Genomic DNA, 22,655 nt, shown 5'->3' with positions numbered 1-22,655 from the left:
TTGATTAGGTAACTGAAATTGATTTATAAAATTTTTTACTGATTTTTTTTTCTGTTGCAACTCCGACAGTAACAACTATTATAAACATTTTTTCCGCGAATTCTACGTGCGAAACTTCTATATTCGAAATATCTACGAATAACATATGCCGGGTCACGAATGGTTAACTGCAAGGGCTGCACAACGTCTGTCCAAATCGATTTGCAAAAGCGTATTCGCCCGAACTCAAATCATATAAAGTGGCGGTTAAAAGATATTATATGATTACCCAACAATTATATGATTTATGAAAAACGCGGTTTTCTTTTTGTCGCAGACGACATTTTCCACGGCAAACATTTTTGTCGCGAATTCTACGTGCAAAACTGCAGCAAGTATTAAAAGGTGTCTGGAAAAACGCTATTTATTTTTCCGTGCATCCTGCACGGCAAACTTAGAAACATTTCTTACGAAAATCGTACGTGCGAAACTGCAGCGAGTATCTACGAATCGTTCGCAATGTATACTATAATCCTACGCATACCTAATGGCTAATACAAGTCGCCTCACGATCGGCTGACTGCAAAGGCTGCACTAAGTCCGTCCAAATCGATTTCACGCGCTCGTAATAATATAATGCAACCACTCCGGTTCAGCATTGATTTCCGCCACGATTTTTCGGTCACGTAACCGACCGACCGGCGGACGCTGTCCAGCGCCACCGCCGCCGCCGTCAAGTTTGATGAATGTTGTGCGGCGGCGGCGGCGGCGGCGGCGTTCGTGCAGCAGTTCATCGTTCGAGCGATTTTACAGGGAACGGAAAAAATGAAAACTCGATGGATCCGCAATAAATTCGATTTACTTTATAATGAAAGCCAGTGCGGCGGCCAGTCGGATACATATATATAACCTACGTTATATATTATTCTCGTCGTGTGCGTATATATTATATTATATACCTATGTGGTATGTGTTATAGATTTGAGAGAGATTGACTGTGAACACATTTATCACGTTGCAGCAGCGACATGCCGACGACGTACCTAACGAAAACGATCGTCGGTTAGATGGAATCGATTATTTATTTTATTTATTTTTCTGTTTGATGCACCCCCTCGCTACAACGGTAGAAACATTTCCGAAGCCAACGAACGCGTATTGCGGGCAATAGCTGAACAGATGTACGCACCTACCTATACGTATACAACAGACGCTGACTGGTGTGTTTTCGAGTGGAAAATTCAGTATTGAACTTTGTGCGAGACGAATGACGATAATAACCGTTTGTGATAAATGTATATAATGGGCGTCGAGTACCTATATTCGTAAGAAGAAAATAGATGGAAAGGTAATAGTACTGATGTAAGATGTCTAGATGTAAGACATTTAATCGTAAGTCGTGACTATTCGATAAAATGTGGATTGTAAACGGACAGTTTTTAAGGAGTTAACTGTATGCATTCGGGTGGCGCGGCTCTTGTAAATGTGTGCGCAGTAAGTGATAATTATAGTGTGTGCGAATGTGTGTAAATAAAATATCGGAGCGCTTCCGCACGCGCTCATTTGTATGTACCTACTTTTTGTCAATCATACCGATGGACCTGATAACGCGAAAATACTTTTGAAAACTGATTTGAATTCGTTAATATGTCTACTTGAGATCGATCGGGCTACATTTTAAGATACTTAATTCAATTATTGAATGATCAACATATAAAATTTAATACATTTCAAACAAAATGTAAAAGGATTTAGGAACAAAATTTAAAAAAAAATGGCCTGATCGATCTCAAGTAGACTGCATATGTATTAAAGAATTCAAATTAGTTTTCAGAAGTCTTATCGCGCTATTGGGTTCATCGGTATGATTGACAAAAAGTAATTATATTTTGATTGAATATTTTTTTAAATATTTTTTTTAGAAAGTATATAGGTAATAATAATATAACCTTATAAAATGATGACGAATAAAACATTTATTTAAACATACAATAATAATAAAAGTAAATTGCGATGGTGATTTGCACTGTTTTAAATTATATGGACACTGTATTAATAACTAATTTATTGTAGGTATATCAAATAATCAACCTCATAAGTCGTAGTTATATCTTCAAAGAAAAACACATTAACATTTATTATTATTATTATTATTATTTTTTTTTTTGGTTAAAAAATATACCTAGTTATAACTTATAATACCTACCTAGCTATACGTTTTGACAATGATAACAATTCAACTATATAACATAAATTTGTGACTCTGATAATCGGTACTCAATCTAAAGTCATCAATAAAAAACTAATTTTAACTTATTTTTGGTTTTACATGATATGAAATTTTGTGATCACAATAATTAACTCTTTTATTGCTAATAACTAAAAATACAATAAAGGTGTAAGCTTCAATACTGAGCTTAGTTCTTTCATGAGTTACTTACGTAATATAAAATAGTCATCTATCTAGATTCTAGTATAAATTACATTTTCATATCGTTGATTAAAAATATTTAAATTAATTCAATCAGAATACAAATATAGATATACTATATATATACGCATATTGATATGGTTGTCTTTTGCGATGGACCTATAATGCATTTTACAGCAATAAGGGTACTTACAATACTTAAAATGAAGTATTATAATTAAAGGTAGCAGAGAAACAATTAACCCACTCATACTTTTCCGTCTTTTAAATTTTTAATTGATATAACAAACCTTTATATATCAATGTGAAAATGAAAACCTTTGAGGCCTATGTTCTCGGAAACTACTGAACCGATCGTCATAGTTTTTTTTTAAATTGAAGAGCTCATTGCGGAGGAGGTTTATGGCATTTGATCGATTCTCTAACTTAATAAACAAAGGAGTTATCAATTATTATAAATAATGGCCTGTTATGTAATAATAAATCAGTATTATTCTCAACTCCTATAACCCATAATAACCATTAATAAACAACAATTTCTATCGTAAATCTCAAAATTCCTATTTGAGAACCTACCAGGGGTGATCAATTCCCTTTTTAAATTAGTCTATGACACTCACAAAAAATGTGGCTTTCTATTGGTGAAAGAATTTTCGAAATCGGTTCAGTAGTTCCAGAGATTACCCTCAACAATGGTAACTAACAACTCCTCTTTATTTAATAATATAGACTAGCTGATTCCGTGCACTTCGTTGCCCGTTAAATGTATCAACTCTATATGACTCAAACTTTGTTCAATTCGTTATTTAATATTCAGTGTATAGTATTCAAAATGTATCTTAAATTGTCCGTTTCCCACCTGGGAAAGGCACCTAACCTAACCAGGCAGGTTGCCTACCTGATAATGTACTGCTGTGTATCAGAATTTTTATTCCGGGAAACGGAAAAGTTAAGATAAATTTTGAATACTATACACTGAATATTAAATAACGAATTGAACAAAGTTTGAGTCATATAGAGTTGATACATTTAACGGGCAACGAAGTGCTCGGGATCAGCTAGTTTAATTATTATAATAGTATAACGTAAAAAAAATAATAATAATTGCAATTACAATACAATTTTTTTCGTTGCGTTACGCTATTGTAGACCGTATAATTGCACCGGATTTTATGTCATTTAGCAACGCGGTATTATCATTTATTTAATTACATTTGTTTGTCTGCATTAATGCGGTCACAGAAACAATTTGAGGTAAACCGTGCGTGCAGAATAAAAATATGATAAAACCACAGACATATACAACGACTTTTAACACCTAATACGCTGCATCGTTGGAAGTTGATGCTAACCGCTTTTTGCGTGATGAATAATAATAGTAGGTATTTTTATTATTTGTTATCATTTATCTGTAAAAATCGTCAATCGAATAGGATTTATTATTATAATATGTTAATACTTAATAAATATCGGCTTGGAGTTTTGAGTTTTGATATTTCAGTGTTTTGACTAACATTTCGTAACACACATTTAAATTAGGTAAGTATTTATTATCATGAGTATATTGTAAATTTGTATTTAGTATTTGAATGCAATAATATATACTAAATACTTATATGCACCTATTGAACTCCACTGGTACAATAATGGCATTATGTAATACCTAACTATTGTAACTATTGATTTTAAATTAAATTTATTGTGATACAAAATATGTTTACAGATATAACTCATAAATTTGTCAAGTTGGATTGTACCTAATTTCGTTATTTCGATATTGTTTAGATTTGGTAAAGGAAAGTGATTTCCGAAATGATGGTTTTGAAACTTGGCTGAAGTCGTCGTTTATAGGATTCAACAACAGATCGTTTAGTCAACAAATTACTTATACAATAAAACATTAATATATACTGGTGGACGGAGTGGCCGAGCGGACTAAGGCTTCGGTTGCAACGCGCACCAACGCCGGTTCAAACCTCGGCTGCGGGCAGCATTTCTCTTCGGGCAAGTCACGGTGTCCGGAGAGAAATGCTGCCATCCCCCACCCAACCTACAAGTGCCCACTAAAAAACTGCTAAACTAACAAACACACGTGTTTAAACCTACAGTACCCTCCCCCACTGTTAAAAACCACCCAATTTCCATGGGTTAATTAATAAAAAATAAAATATAATTACATTTAAAAAAAATATCCATATAGTATGTACTTATCAATACATAAATGAATTAAATTATCTTACTGTAAATATTGAATACCATGAAAATACGGTAAATTAAATTACATCAAATGACGATTAGCCGATTATCCATCTAGTTGTTTTACATGATTTTACATGATTTTAATTAGGGCTGGGCAATTTCCGGGAAGGTAGCTTAATAACCATAGAATCAATTATTATTTACATTATACTAATTAAATGCGTATTTCAATTAGATATTCAAATTTTGTAATCAATTACAAATATGCAATATATAGTTATTAGATACATAATAAGTGAAAAATAAACTAAATTGTAATTTTATCTCTTACTTTATCAACAATTATTTAAAATTTAAAAATGTTGAATCAACTATAAGTGCATATATGACACTATCAATGGCGTCTCCAGAGACTTGGTTGGGAGGGCTGTCATAATTTTCAGAAAATTGTCGACAATATAATAATATGTTTTTTTTTGGAATTCTGATTTTATGAATGTAAAATTTTTTTGAAATACAGGTTTGGGGGGGGGGTGAGGACCCCCTGGAGCCACTTTTGTATATTATGCTAAATATGTAAAGTGGTTTCTTACAAAAACGTCTTTTTGTTAAATGTTAGTTCATTTTACTGAATTTTTGTGATGGGTACAATACAATAATATATTCACAAAATTTACAATTATATTGATTTTTGTTAAAGAATCTAATCAAATCAAAATGTACTGCGATTCCATTAGACGCCATTATGGATAAGTGTAAGAGTGCTTATTACAATTGTCTATAAAATTTACAATTTATTTCTATTGATTTTTTAAAGTGCTCTTACTTAGTATATCAAACTATGCAGCGATGCTATTAAAAGCCATTGTATAAGAATAGAGATGTATTGTGTATGGAACTGTTGATTAAAATATTAAGTTAAGGCATGACGAAAATTCCAATTTAATTGATAGCTGATAAATGTTAACAATTACATGTCACCTAGTGTGTAGGGAGGCCTCAATTTTATAAATTCAAAATGAATAATACAGAACATATAAAGGCATACATTTTTATTTTTATCATATCAATACTTAATCACAGCTGATACCTATACCTCAAAATAATAATTATTCAGTGGTTTTGCAGTTACGTTCTATACATACTCTATGAGTATAAATTCTATGGTTGTATATCATAAAAACTGATAATGGTAGACCCAAGAGACCAAGACATTCTTTATGCATCATTTATAACTTATAAAAATAAATCGATTAATAATAGATAATTAATAATAATAATGGATCAATTATACAATAGTCAACAGGTATATATTGTAACGTTTCTCGTTTACTTGATTTACTGATCAATATTTATTTAGGCAATGAAACCGGTGCTTCACTATAATGGAACAACTATTCTTTTAAACACAATTTGAACTTAAAGTTATAAATTACCTATTAAAAGAAAAAAAATGCCATAATAATATACGTTTTATTTTTTTTTTTGTATTTTCGGAAACTATCCCGTAACCCACTGCGATTTTCCGGGATTGCCAAACCTATATATAATTGTGGTCATTGGTTAACACCCTAAGTAACCACCATAATATAATATACGTTTGATAATTGATGTTTACGCGTTTGGTTTGGCGTGCGCGCGCATATATTATATTCACCTGTAGCTTTACGCTGAAAATTAGAAGCATAGAATAATAATACGCCGACGAAAAGTAAAAACATAAAAACAAACAAACGTCATATTATAGCCGCTGGAGCACTTTGTATTTGCATAATAAGAAACTCATAAAAAAATTATTCCGCGCATGCTTATAATAATAATATTATATACGAACGTCGAAATATTGATTTCCGATAAACTATAGCGCATAAACTTTTCGCGTTACTCATATACCATATAATATATATATAATATCACTCGTACGTGCGTAGTATATGAGCATAATATTGTATAATATCAGTACCCATGTATATGTCATATACGCGTAGTAAAATATTATTATAGTGTATTAGACTTTATAGATTATGCGAATGCATTTCTTTGCTCGAAGTATATGTTATGCGTACATCAGCTATAAATTATTAATTATCGTTATTGTGACGGACGTAATACGCTCGCGTATGAGTTGTACGACTTAATTAAATATAATAGCAATAATATACGTTGTGTTCGCGAATATGTATTACACGGTAGGCATAGAGACTTTTCTTATCGAGTTGATATTTTGAATTGATTAGGTATATTAGTAGGAAAACACAAAACAATATTATTCGAATACGAAAATCAACTGCATGTCCATATCCCGACGGATAAGACGTGCATTATATATATATGTATATATTAAGCATTATTATAGGTACCAAATATTTAACCTGATCTAACCTACTGTTCAACCTATAATATAGGTAGGTATATAATATTATTATATAGCGCAGAGCTCGAGTTACTCGATGAAATCCAAAAATATTATACCGTCAACGTGAGATATAAAGATAAATTACGATTACATTTGAATGTATGGACAATGTCAGTGTCTCTCCAACGACAAAGACTGCAGTGGCACATCCTTAGATCATATTATATACTAGTATATGATCTAAGGGCACATATTATCACAATAAAATTGCATTGCAGCGTAGTCGAACAATAGTAGGTAATATGATATTAAGTGAAATAAACGAATTGGCGCGTTCAATTATTGTAATCCAACCGCGGTCATTTGAAGATATAGCCCGTAACATCGACATGACGTCATCGATTTATTTCGTATAAAAAACTGCCCGGGGGTGATGAAAACTGACCGAGTGCGGGGGGAGGGGATGAAATACTTACGGTATAGTTCATATATCGCTATACACGCGTTTATTATATACACGTATAATATATAATATAACATCGAAAACATATTGCGTCCAATATATTATATAATATATGCGTTTTATGTATATACCTACACGGACAATATCGCTGCGTAGACGGATTGGTCTGAGCGGAATGGCCGACCGGTACGATGGGAAAATCACTGGAAAACGTCTGTCCGATTAAACGCGCCCGGCCAGGCGAATATATTATTACGATATTATGGGCGACCGGTTGATAGAGCTCTTTCTCTCTCTCTCTCTCTCTCTCTCGCTATCTGTTCTACGGATTTCTGCAGCGGTATTTGCACACCACGACGGGTATATTATTATTATTACTATTGTGTAGGGTAACAATATGTCGGGTAATATTCGTGTTCGCCCGGTCGGATTAACGCGAAATTACTGCGGTGCCAACAAATCATAATGTAACGCCGTCACTATACTATACGTTGACGCTGTCACCGCGCCGTTCACAGAGAGCGGAAATCGCGCCCGACATGTCGTGCCAGCGCCATCCTCCGTTCATCGGATAAAAAAGATTCATTTATTATAAACATTTCGAAATATTAACCCCGCGACTACAATGATACAACTGGCCGCGATCATCGCGGATTTTCGCCATACCGTTTCCTGCAGAGAGCGGAAATCGCGCGCGACATGTCGTGCCCGCCACATCCTGCGTTTGTCGGATAAAAACGATACATTTATCATAATCGTTTCGAAATATTAACACCGCGTCTACGATGATACGACTGGCCGCGATCATCGCCCATCTGCGGGAAACGCGTCTAAAAATTCAGTTTTCCAACTACATATTATTAATTCGATATGGAATTATACTGATAACGGTCGCAGTGTCTTGCGCTCGAACACAAGTATTATTGAAAACATAAACAAGGTGGTAAATTTTTAGGTGAGCGTTAATTTTTTCAAAAAGTTAATATAATAAGTATTTAAAGTATACATGAGCTGAATATAGTGAACCGACATTTTGTGGTGTGCCCCTTAACCCCTGTGCTGCTCGCATCTATAAACTTTAAATTTAACTTGACCGTAATTCCTAACTGTAATTAACTTCGAGATTAACTTACTCGTTCAAAACTTGAATTTAATATGATCTTATTGAAATTCTCAGAAAAGTATTCATATTAAACAAAATTTAAAAAAAAGTATATAATTTTAAAATTTTTCTTTTTTTTTAAGTATAAATTGTTTTCATAAAATATTATGTCTTGTAATTATTTAAAAAAAATACTTCCTGCAAAAACGTTAGTAAATACTTTTCTACAAAATTACTTTTCCTTTAAAAAAAACATGCACCTTGTATTAGGTACCTCTATATTACCTATATATTATATTATGTCCTATATCATTATTATTATCATGATCAGGTATTAACTATTGATATTGCTAACTGTGTATGTGTTGGTATTACGAGTAGTGTAATTTTATTTTACGTTGTTCGGCACTCGTAGTGTTTTATTGTTATAAATTTTTGTATGTATAATTGTTACTATTTTTTTTAATGCTATAATAATATAGTATATTGTTTGACTGGCTGTCAATCTATTGCTTCATTTGATTCGAGAAAAAACGCGTGCGTTTTTATTTTTTACTGTATAAATTTGATATTATATTCATAAATAAAATGTTGATGTTTTTATACTAAAGGTATAATATTATGTACTTAAATATCGTTCGTGTAAAATTAAAACCATAGATAAAGTATTATTTTTTATTTTTGTTCAGATATTTTCTCTGGTATTATAATAATATAAACACCGATGGGAACACTGTTTTTCCGTGCGGGATATATATATATATAATTAGCTGATTCGTTCAAAATTAAACACCTGTCGACTCGATTTCTTCATCATTAGATCTGTTCAATAAGCCAATAAAATATGATTTACATAATATTGACGTAGTTTTAACGATATCGTCGAAAGGTTTAATTATAAACAGCCGAATAACAATGAGGATTCACAATATTATACATTATTCAGTATAATATTATACTTTCCAAGGGATCGCATTTTCAATAAATTTCAAACATACAAGGCGCTGGAATGCGGACAGATTTACAACGTGCTTTCTCGCATAGTTCTATCGAATTAAAAAAATGAAAACCACTTCTAGACCGGAAGAAGTAAATAATTTTACGATAATTTGCAGGCTGCACAATAGTGCATAAAATATATTATATGGGTTCATGTAAAAATACGGAACAGTGCACATATACGCAATTAATATGACAATGTTTTTGTATAAATCGATTTTTTATAGATATTATTAATTTTGTATAATATATACGCGTGCAATCTAATATTTATTTATGTAGTGACACAATAGAAAAATATAGAAAAATATTCGATTCATGGCGGTCAATATTTTGATGTACTTAAATGTCGATATTTTATATTTTGTCGCAATAAGGATTATTTTAGTTATTATTGTTTTAGTTAACCGAGGTCAGGTTATAACGTCGTCGGGCGCAAAAAGGTACTTCGTGAGGCTATTATCACTCCATAAACCAAAGGTCCGTGACTCCGTGGTCACCCAAAACAAAATCATAATGTGGTGATGTGTACCACCCACATAGGTAATAAACATATTTTATTAGTATATGAAAAAATATTTATTACGTGTGCTGATATCGGCATTTCTATCATCACGCATTAGACTGAAGCGTGTTCAGGAATTTTCAATGAGGTGATCGGACAATTTTTTTAATGGATCCACATAAAAGAGGAAAGATAAATAATGTGTATAACGAAAATTACAATAGTTATGTACAAAATTACATTAATGATAATAAATTAATATATTATAAAATATTGTATACAATATTATTAATATTTATAATTATTGATTTAATAATTTTATTGTTTTGTATGATAGTTTGTTAAAGTTAATGGAGTCAAATTCCCCAATAATTTCGTAGATCAATGCGTAGCCTCATGAGTCCTCCTACCTACAGGTACGTTGATGAGTGCGTAACACTTTTCACTTTATGTTAACGCTATAATATTATATGATAGGTATAAGATAGCTAAGTATTGCTGCAGTATATGGGCGAATATATTAGTATCGGTGACGACGATTAACCAAATTTCGATCACTATTACAACGTTTAACGTTATTTAAATATTTTTATAACACCGCGGTATAATAACATATTATTTTGGGTACCCAAGTGTAGTAGGTAGGTATCTAACAAGTATAATAATAATATTAAGACATTTATAACATATTCGCTCGTGGACCACAACCGTGGTATTGTGGCGTTAGATCTGCCAAGTCCATTCGTGTCTTTGACGAATAAACGGCCGTGCGTCATCATTGGGCCCTGGAGGGGGGGGCATTACCCTCCCACCACCATTTACGGTAGTGTGTTTTTTCACTGTAATGCAGTAGTGGATTTCGTAAATATTCATGTTTCCAGAGTTACAGAATTTCTGTACTCGCGTTTATTGTAAACACTGTAAAATTACAATTCTGAAAGTTTCTCGCCAGTCTAATAATAGCACATTAGTAATTACGTTTCTTTATCATAGTTCTGGTGACTGTTGACTGGGCGTTTATTTGATGAGATAAAAGTAATTACTAGGGCTCGGAAGCTGTTGATGGCATTAAAACAATTTAAATATTACCTTAAAATGCAAATTACACAAAAATAACCAAAGATGACCGTGAACAAATTACAAATAATGGTTTGAAACTTTAAAATTAATAAAAATATAAAATATATTTTTAATTCATAAAAATATACAAATAAAAGCTTACAAATTACTCAAAGTTATTGCATTATACTATTAGAGCATATTTGCTATTGTCAAAATTAAATGAACTACGGTTATTGGATAATTATTATTTATATTTAGGAAAACTTGTCTCCACGTCCACTTCAGTGATTGGAGCAAATTTGAAATGAGCCAAATCTTCAGCACTGATGTCATCAGGAAAACACTCACTTTAATCTATGCTTCTTTAAACTATCGGGAAATGAGGAAAAATATGAAAAAATGACCTATTACATAAAAAGCTAGAAAATGCAAAATAAAAATTAGTTATTTAGGCTCGGATGCTATTGAAACACATTTTCAACAAGAAAGCATAGAAGTTGGAAAAAAAAAATACAAAATGCATCAACTTCCTAGTTCTAGTAATTACGTAATAATATACATCTACTAATCACGCATACGGTTTTAGATTATATTTTGACAGCAAATAATATAATATAGAAATGCATAATATTGGTATTGTAAAAGTTGAACGTTTTAAGTTATCGGTGCGTGAAATCTCATCCGGTCTTTGGACGACTATATAGGGTGGTCTATGTATACTTATCGTTACCCCGCGAGAACACTGAAAAAAACTATCGAAATACGTAAACGACAACAACAAAAAATTGATAACGTTACATCCGTACAGAACGGGTTTTCGGGTATACCATCACGACCTGTCATCACATTATTATAATATTGGTTTCAGAACAGAATACTAATACGACTTTTATATTTTTTCTTCGGCGCCATCGCCGCGTATAAATTAATAACCCTAGACGTGCTTTTATATGAATATTATTATCGTTATACCAGTAACGCGTTTATAAGGTCCTCCGAGAAACCCTCGAAGGTGCCCGCGGACACGTTTCCGGTCGAGACGTGCGTGCCGCAGCCGTACGACGACGGAGTTTCAATTCTGATCGCTTTGTCGGTACTATGATAATAATAATTAATTATGCACGCGATAGCGCCACCGCAATAAAATTGTGAACAGCGGCGTATGACCATCGTAAGTCATCCGATGACAACTGCCTCAAACCCACGTTTTATTATGATATACCTAACTACATACTTGTAATATTATTGTTAACGTTTCCTTATCGATCTGGTTAAAGGTCGGGATTATGATGCTTTCAATCACACACTTCGAAGTTTTGTTCGATTTGTTTTGCATTCCGCGAGAAATTCATACTTTATATTATGGTACTTAGATTTGTTATCTTCGATTAATATTTGTTGCAGTGGAAAGCAAATTGTGCCGGCGGCGGATTTACCTACTGTTGGCGAGACACAATTATTCATTACTGACTGGCGACCGATCTCATTCGACGGTAGACATCATTAGTGTTCATAGTAATACAAAATATTAATTCATTTTCCGATTCTTGTGTTACAATATTATAATTTGAAGCAAATTAAAATATAATAGGTACATCAAAAAGTATATTAATATATTTGAACATGTATATGGATTGATGTATATAGGTACCTACTTTCCATGTTTCCATTTGAATTCCATACATATATTAATTTAATTTTAATATGTTACAGCGCAAGTTTCAAATAGCCTTAACGCTATACTATGACTTAAGAGTAATTTAAAACTGTTGAAATTGATACACCAATAATAGTATATTATGTTACTTTCCACTCAATCCCCGCACATTTTGTCCCAAGTAATTTTGGCCACCGTGTATAGTATTGAAGTATATATGAGGCATATATATATATGCCTATTGTATATTAACCCCTGCCAGCTATATAGACGATCGAGTGGCGTGTGTGAGCACAACGATATCGGGTTCGTTGTTCAGCTGTTGGCACGGGTCCCTTTTAATCTGCAGCTCCGTCTCAGCAAAACGATCCTCTGGGGTCGGGTTCACTACGATATAGTACAGTAAAAATCCAATTTATACGGAGATAATGACTTATATTGTTCCGTATATAATTAGATAGCTAAAGTGGAAGATGTACTTTCTAAGTGACAATATATACAGGGTGATTTACAAGCATGCTCATTGCTGACCACCTTTTTTCATTTGGTAATGAATTTATTCAAATTCTGAAACTTTCCAATTATATTCCAGACCCGTTACAATGGATCTATTATCCCGAGTACCTACAATCTACATAAAGTTAGATAACTCAAAAACCATTCGTTCAAATTTTGATTAAGATACGTTAGTTTTCAGCAAAAATATTCGCTAAATAGTTTATAGTTAAAAATAGAGGTTCTAAATTGAAAAACAGAAGTTTTTTATCTCCCAGGAGTCAGTACACTCTTTAAGTAGGCAAGAGAAAAATGCTCAAAAAATTGAAAATTGTCTTTAAATACCCATATAAGGTGTATATAAATATATCAAAAATCAGAATTTAAATAAATTCAATATTAAATGAAAAAACGGGGGTGAGCGCACTTGGTAAATCGCCCTGTATGTAGCCCAAATACTATTTAAACACCGCGGTCAAAAGACCCGATTTCGATATGATTTCTAGGCGGACTTTCGATGATTATTCGACATAATATTGTATAGAACGAGTATGTTCGGCACGACCGATAAAAATAGGTAGGTACCGTTAATGCATATGATAATTGTATACGTGCATAAAAACATAGTATATAATAATACCCATTATAGAGAACAGCGTTCGTCGACGACACTATTATTTGCGGTGAACGAAGAAATATTGCTCTTCGCAGCGTAATTAATAAAACAATAATAGGTACTACACAATACACCACGGGCCATATTATAATTACAATAATTACTTATATAGATATTTAATATCGTAACAATAAAGTTTTTGTCGTGTTCGCAGTTTGTTCGCGCCCGAAGCTGCTATATGACATTATACGCAGATTATAATATTAAAGACGTCTGCGTGCCATCGCGTCGATGGTCTGCGAGCTAAAAAAAATAAATACACATAGGCGCTAAACATATTGGGTGTATTATTAAGCTGCTTGATTTTCACGTGGTGTTTTTTTATAATTTATATACGATCCGCTTTGGGACATTTAAGTAGAAACCCCTGTTTCGATCCCCGAGCAGAAATCCCTGTAGAGTATTCATATTGTGCTACATGTCATATAATATGGCTGCACGTCATTAAATTATACACGCGGTGCACTTACATATTATATTTCTAAACGGCATTTGCAAATTTCCATAGCATTCCACCGCCGCCAGCGATAATCGTTTTTCATTTTTTATTATTTTTTTTTTTCTATTGAAATTCTGATCCGTGATCAAGACTGAGCGGAGCCATAGCCATGTCGATTTCATGACTATGGCATATTGTCAGTGTTGGGAATAGATAACTAAAAAATTATGTAGATAAGATAAGATAATTTTAACAAAATATTATCTAGATAAAAATAAAGATAACATAAATGTAATTTATCTAGATAAAGATTTAAATACATTTATCTATATAAATATCTAGGATAAATATTATTTTTTTAAACTTATTTTTATTGTTTTTTAGTATTTTTGTAATATTATATTTATATCAGTATAATGACATAATATTTATAATTACAACGAATTGAGCCTTTTACAAAACAGTTCTACGAAGTTAATTTTAATTTATTTTAAAAATGAATGGGGAAATAAACCTATACCTAATTAATTTATTGTAATATGCTTATTATGGCTAGTAGAGAACGGCGTATAGTGCAAGCCCGCATGCAGGTTCTCGTATTATCTTAATATTGTCGTTGTCAAAAATAACAAGAAATATATTCTTCTAATTTTATAAATAATTCATATTATATTAGAATTTTAGTAACATTGGTTTTATAATTTTTTGGGGGCACTATAATATTAATCTAGATAAGTCCATTTTTTATCTAAGCTAAACATTAGATAAATCGTAACATAATTATATAGATACTTTAAAAGATAATTTATTTCAAAAAATCTTATCTAGATAATTCCCAACACTGCATATTGTGTTTGTCTCCCGTTGTTTTTAAAAATTTTTTAAAGGCAATTTTAAGGCATTGTTTAGGCAAAAAGAACTCGGAACATATTTTCTTTACTTGTACGATTACTGATATATCGAAGAAAAATTGATTACATTTACTGCGCACTTCCGTTTTTGATATCGTATTGTTGACCTGTTTTTGACTTACTAATGTCAATATTTCTTTGCAATTTAGTGCAACGGCGAACAGAACTTACATTACGACTTACAAGTTAGTTGTTCGGTTTATAACTTGAACAATGATTGACCAATTTTGTAATAGACTATAGTAGACTTATATACTAATTGTATAATATTATTACGATCCCCAATATTATTGCGTAACGTTTAATAAACAGCGATGAGTTGAAGTTAAATATGATATATAATAGTATAATAATATGATAATTATTATGATGGTTATTGTGCTGAGCCAAGCAAAGTGAGACAATATTATAATATTATAATCACGTCTTGTATCCTGTAGTTTTTTGGAACCGTTTTTTATTCTTAAGGAAAATTTTAATGGTTATAATATTTCGCTTGAAATAGTCTAACTTAATGATTTCCGTATATTATGTATGGGCGTACCTACATTAATACCAATTAAAATTCTTTATATATATATAGCCAAAGTATAATATTTTACACGTACAAAAAGAATAATCTACTGTACCTACATAATTATAATTTATCCTTGAACGGGTGAATGCGGTGAAAACGTGTACATTTTTTATAACGGAATTTCCTTTTTTTTTCTTTATACGAGCACAATAGAATTTTATGTACTTTTTCAAGTCAAAAAATTCGGTTAGTACAATATTATTTGATTAATTCGCTATGTATGTTGGTTAATGTTGAATCGAATGAAATATTTTACCGTTTTCACCCATATTGTATAATCCATTACATTATTATCTGATATCTATGTTTGATTGAATTCTATATTTATATAAAATCACTATAATCAATCATTTATAGTTGACAAAAATAGTGATGCTTTTCTGAATACAATTAGGTACACGAAAATACTCGATTGTATCAACAGTGAAATATTTTGAATAAGTCTTATCAGAGTATCCTTCATTTATACAGAGTGTCCAACGTGTCTGTCGTGCTGCGTATACACCCTCGCCTACTATGTATACACTCATAATATAGCTAGTATCCATACCCAGCCTAAGATTTAAAACGTTCATATCTATTTGAATACTTAAATGATAATTATTAATTCGCCTTTTAAAATATTTACCTCAATTACGTCTCTAAAATAACCAATGTTAATTAAATTAATAAAAAACGACAATGAAAAACAACAATTTTATTATTTTTATTTTGAGTTTATAGATAAACCTATGTAGACTTCAAAAGAATATTATAAACTCAAAAATGGAGTTGTAAATCTGTAGTTATAGGAAATAATCATCTAAAAATTCTAAAATGTCGGGCGTAACATTTATTCACAATGGTGCATCTGGCGAAACATCCAGTATGTAGATAGTTTTTAAATTCACCAAGGAATAATTACCTACCTATACAATATGTCGTTGTCGACCGTTGACATTATTTTACCCTTGCTATCATACACACACCCGTTTAAAAAATGCACCGTCCTCAAACGGCTTAAAACATTCAATAGGTTACTAGGTATATGAATTAAAATAGAATCAAATTATCCAGCGGATAAAATTCCTTTTTATTAATTAAAAATTTCAAATCAAAAATGAATATAGTGAGTATGTAGTTATGGTGTTGTTTTATTTTTTTTAAATAACCGAAGTGCACAGTTTCATATATGGGCATTAATGGAGTTACCCTACCTATACCATTAGATTTATTTGGATTTTATATTCCTAAATATAATTACATTTGGAAAAGTTAATCGATTCTCTTTCCGTGAAATAATATTTTTATTTAACAACATAAAGAGAAAAAATATTGAAAGATATTAATGAAATGAAATTATTTTTTTTTTCGTTCTGAAAAAAAAATCCATGCATTTAAATAAATCTAAAAGATAATTTTTCGGAAAATAGTGATGAATAATTTTTAAAAATATAATAACTATAATTAAAGGCATTAGACACAATAAACACCATTGATATAAAAACGAGAGTCTATAAGTACAGTAATTATATAAAATTAATGAATAAAATAAATAAAATAAGTGAATCTAATACATTTTGGCAATATAGTTAAATAATCTTGAAGCCTTATAAAATATAAAACTGTTATTTTGATATTTTAAACTTTATAATATTGTCTTACACTCTTACTGTAGATCCAACATGAATCGATATTTTTTGTTTTTAAATAATTGAATCATGTGTAAAGTGAATCGTAAATTCAGCGTAAAATAAACGTTAAATAAGCAACGTAAAATTAAAATAACTAGTAATATTTTAAAGTTTTTAAACAGTAAAAAAGTTTTTCTTGAACCCGTAGGTACCCTGCAACGACGTGAGCGAGGAGTTTCTTCAGATTTTCGCAATTATTAAAAAACTTACTAGATTTTAGTGGCACACCTATACTTGAAAAACCAACAACGCATATAATTATTGTAAAATGAATATTCCTTCGCAAAGCATATGAAATTGGATCTTTCGATAAAACTAAACGTTATGGAAAAAAAATGTAATTAATTACAATATTATTATAATTTATAAGTCTATAAATTAACTGATGAATTTTCTGAAACGTTCAGATTGAAATTATGAATAGGTACCTACCCTATATTTCCGTATTTCCAAGAACTGTTCAATCACATTTTAAAGCTTATTTCTGATATTTCGAACATACAAAGACATGAAAGGTGGTATTTTCTAACATACATTTCAAATTAATAAAAATACATATAAACGTAATATAAATTGCTTTCAAACTTCGTTTACAATCTAAAAACAAAAAATATATTATACTTGAAATTCATGATCATACACCAAAAAGTAAGCTATAGAACGTTTGCTTAATACCATTTAAGTCGACTATTTAATCTGGTCTTATAAACCTGTCACAACGGTTATCGTCAAAACTGTTTGGTTTCTTTTAAATTATGGCACTTAAAAACGTTTACGGAAAAGTAGTTGATGACTATAATAATAATAATAAATTTATCGTAATATAACAACTGCAACGTTTTAATTCAAACCTTATCGTTAACGTTCCCTGAACTTTTTTCTCGTGGAACACAATTCACAAATTACCTGCCCATCCTGATGCAATACAATATACCTATAGTAAGATGGCTGTAAAACTTCAAATTTTACACCAGCGGGCATCAAACTTTTGATCATTACTCTTTTATTATTTTTTTAATCGTTTGCATAATATTATATATATTTATATATTCATTAATAAATCTGTTGAAAAAAAATTGTGACTTAAGATGGTTCATTATCGCATGCATGAACTAATTACTTAACTCACAAACTTCCCCCACAAAAAAAAAGAAAAGAATTGTCATCTACGTTGCATATTTCAAGTTCATAAAAAACTATTAAAGCAAACGTCATTATTCAACATGGTGCAATTAAATTAAAACCCGCTATAAACCTGAAATCACTATTTTTTTAGGTCCACGTTTGCATACTTGCGATTCCGTGAATAACCATTTTTTCTTCTAAATATAGAATTTTCTAAACAACGTCCAAAATGGAACTATAATAATAATTATTGATGAATAAACCCTATGTAGAGTAAAATTTAAACTAATGAGCAGATAATATTTATACAACTTTGAGTTTACAATATTATTACCTTTTAAAACTAATAAACATAATTATTTAAAAATTATGAGACGTTTCTCGCTCTTATAAATATGACTTCGATTAGTGATGTGTGATGACCGACATAACAAAATATATTCACTGTACACATACACGATGACGGAAGCATCCTTTACTGATAGGTATTTGATTTTCTGCTTCTCCGCGAGTGTATCCTCTGAATATATTATAACCCATTATATTATCCATTACGGTAGGTAGCTTATTCTACTTTACATCATATTATATGCGCGTGTGTTATGTTGATCTTATAGTGTGAGTGCTTGAGTGCTTTGTTCAATAATACTCTTTAGAAAAATTTAATTGTACATAATACCAAAGATTATAACGAATAACGGCATAAATGTATACGATAAAAGCGTAAGCAATTAATTATAATTATTTATTGTTTAAATATAATTTAAAAAATAAGTGGGGGACGGAGTGGCCGAGCGGACAAAGGCGTTGGCTGCAATGCAGCCGACCATAGTTCGATACCTTGGCCGTGGGCGGCATTTTTCTTCGGGCAAGTCACGGTGTCCGGAGAACAAGTTCCGCCATCCCCCCACCCGGGGCACGGCAGAAACCTACGGGTGCCACATTAGAAATTCTGCCAAACACAACACACACGTGTACCAACCTACCCAATTTAAAAACCTACAGTGCCCTCCCCCACACACAATGGCCTGTTGCCGCGGGTTACCCAATAAAAAAAAAAAATAAGTCTTAGTATAAAGAAAAAAAAACAGTGACATTTTTTTTTTTTTTTTTTTAATGCACACTATTTTTTATAAAACTATTCAATTTATATTTAATTATATAGTTATTAGTTATACACTTACATGACTAATTAATGACGTCTATAAGCCCTATAAATTAAATAATATGGATAATATATTACATTAAATATAATTTATTTCTTTATTCAGGGGTGAACAATAATATTATTTTCAAATGCACCTAACCGAACAAAAAATATTATAATGTCATAATAAAAAAAAAACAGTTAAAATTAGTTTATAATATCATTATTATTTATTCATTATCACTTTGTATGTCATTTCTTAACTATTATTTTCTATTCAATAACCTATGTTTAAAAATTTAATGTAAACGTGGAACTGCATGAGTTAATGCATGTGATATAATAGCACGTTCAATTTAACATCAAACATTCTTCCGGTAGTAATATGGATTTATGTAGCCGTAGTACCTAACCTAACGATGAATGGAATAGAAATATAACATATTTAATTCATTGAACAATTTAAAATTTAAACATTAGCCTTTTGATTGAAACGGTTATGTATTCATTTTCATGTGTATAAGCGGAAAAATATATAAAATATGATATTATAGCATTTCGGTTTATTGATATACAGCATATAAATTACCCCACTGGCGACTATACGCATAATTGAATTACACGATATTACCATAACATGAGTCAGAAGTTATTCTATTTTACAGAAATTCAACGCGGAAGTCTAAAATTGTTTCCATCCCGCACTCTGTTACTTCGCGACATTACAAACGTCCCTTGTATGAACAGCCCCTCGCCCTCCCACCGGTTCGTTTCGATTTGTATAATTGTTATGTACTCGGAAAATCCTGCTGCTATGTTTTTACTATATTATTTGAACTGTTGTTCTCAGGTGTAGGTTCATTACAGTTACCAGTCACGTACGTTTATAGCCGTTAGCGTTAGGCCAGTTGCACGCCTGGAGTGTAGGTACATAATAATATAACAAGTGAAAAATTTTAACGTGGTTATATACGTACACACGTGTAATATAATAATATATATTTTAGCAGGTGGCAAGTGGAGACGATTCGAAGACAAAAACAGAAACGTGTTCGAAATACTCCAACGTTATCGAGTATAGGTGTCGCCCAGACTATCAAAGGCGCGAATCCTTTCAAACTCGTATTGTGTAATGTGTTGGGTACTCGATGATTCATTTGTACGCGTCCGTTACAAGAATATGCGTGAAATACGGTGGGTTTAAACGTCGCGTCTTAAACGCATATATTTCTTCTTTTGTTAAGTAGGCACGCGCTACTTCATCGATCGATATATTTTAACATATAAACTTCGGCAATTATTTGACTATCGACGACACGTCACAAAAATTTAACTTATTACAATGATAACTTCCACCGGTAAGTAACCTATAGGCACGCGAAGCACAGGTATATCGTATATAATAATATATGTGATGCGAGGCGCGACGATTGCAGAATCAAAACACAAAACATTACGCATCGACTATTCAACTAGTATTTCGCCTGCAACAGACTCGATTACCCACCCCGTGCAAAACCCGTACAATAAAGCTATACAATTGTGAGAATAATAAAACGTGACCACTGCAATGATTTAGGTAATAATAATTTACATACATTGTGTATATAATGTAACATACCTCTGTTCGCCGTGTGATGACCGTATGTATAGTGATATAATATTATCGTACGAATAAATGCGTGCAGTGTATATCGCGAGAGTTGAGAGACGATATACGGCGCTACAGGTGTCGACCCGGGCCGGAGCAAGAAAAATTTGATCGAAATCCAAAATCGGGTGCACGCACACTCTACAATAATATATAATAATATGATAATATTATTATGATACAATACGCGCTCGGAACGTCCAGCTCGTGGTGTGGTCGGCTACACTACTGTTGCCCGGGGGTAGTGTACGCGGGTGGAGAGCGGACAGCCACCATCGCCGCCGCTAACGCCGCCGCGCGCCGGCTAGTCGTGTAGTGTGACGCCTCCGCACACGCTCGCCCCGCCGACCAGCGCCAAAGGGTCTGTTTTTGCGCGGGTAAATGGCCCCCTCGCACTTGCACCCAGCAGGTACCCATCGTGTGTACCAAAGGGTGTACGACGACAATAATATTATACGTATAAGATCCACCTCAAACATATTATATTATATGTAGCCCGCGTATACGTTTTCACTTGGTGTTTAAGAGGACGCTACAACTGTTTTGCACGGGAAAAAAACACGAAGACTAGTTATGACTGTATAACTAGAGCGCCGATTTATATGCATTAAAAAACAATCAAATTTATGCGCTAAAAAATCTTAAATATGCATGAAAAATTAAAAATTTGCATAGAAAAATTAGCAAAAAAATATGTTTGTTGAACATTTAATTAAAACAATATATTTAAAATTATGTAACCCTACCTAACCTAAACTAAACTAACCTACTTTTCTTCATTTTTTTCTTTAATTTCATCGTTTTGTAGGTAGTTTTAATTTATAAGAATAAAAAGGTAGGTAAGCGGATGTCGCTCTGCTGTACAATAGGTCACAAGTAGGTCACTGTAATAGATGGTGTTAAATTTTAATTTAATGATATAATATCATTGTATAAGAAAAACGATTCTGAGCGAAAACAGTCAGTCAGCCTATACGTAGCTATACCAAATATATCGTATGTTTAATACAGACAGAAAATTTTAATAAAAAAGATAAAAATCAAGAATATACTGCAGCTGCTGAAAACAAAAATTTCGTGGTTACTATCGAGCAGTTAAACATAAGGATGGGATAAGTTTTAAGATTTACAGGAAAATATTCACGAGGGATACCTAGTAGTAGAAAGAAATATTATTTTATAAGAAAAATACGGAACAAGAAGTATTA

At 31.8% G+C, this 22,655-nt stretch overlaps 1 protein-coding gene across 1 annotated transcript in view; it reads right to left on the bottom strand.

Annotated features, from left to right (window-relative positions):
• LOC132938019 (melatonin receptor type 1A-like) overlaps window positions 1–21,660 on the bottom strand; it is a 131,937-nt gene extending 110,277 nt beyond the window's left edge. Inside the window, exon 1 of the mRNA XM_061004671.1 lies at window positions 21,418–21,660. The gene's annotated coding sequence lies outside the window, so the exon portion shown is untranslated. The remainder of the gene's footprint in view (window positions 1–21,417) is intronic.
• Between the last annotated feature and the right edge of the window lie 995 nt (window positions 21,661–22,655).

The sequence above is a fragment of the Metopolophium dirhodum genome, chromosome 2 (assembly GCF_019925205.1).
Source record: "Metopolophium dirhodum isolate CAU chromosome 2, ASM1992520v1, whole genome shotgun sequence".
In the NCBI taxonomy this organism is placed as follows: Eukaryota; Metazoa; Arthropoda; class Insecta; order Hemiptera; family Aphididae; genus Metopolophium; species Metopolophium dirhodum.
This window is presented reverse-complemented; position numbering and strand designations above follow the sequence as displayed.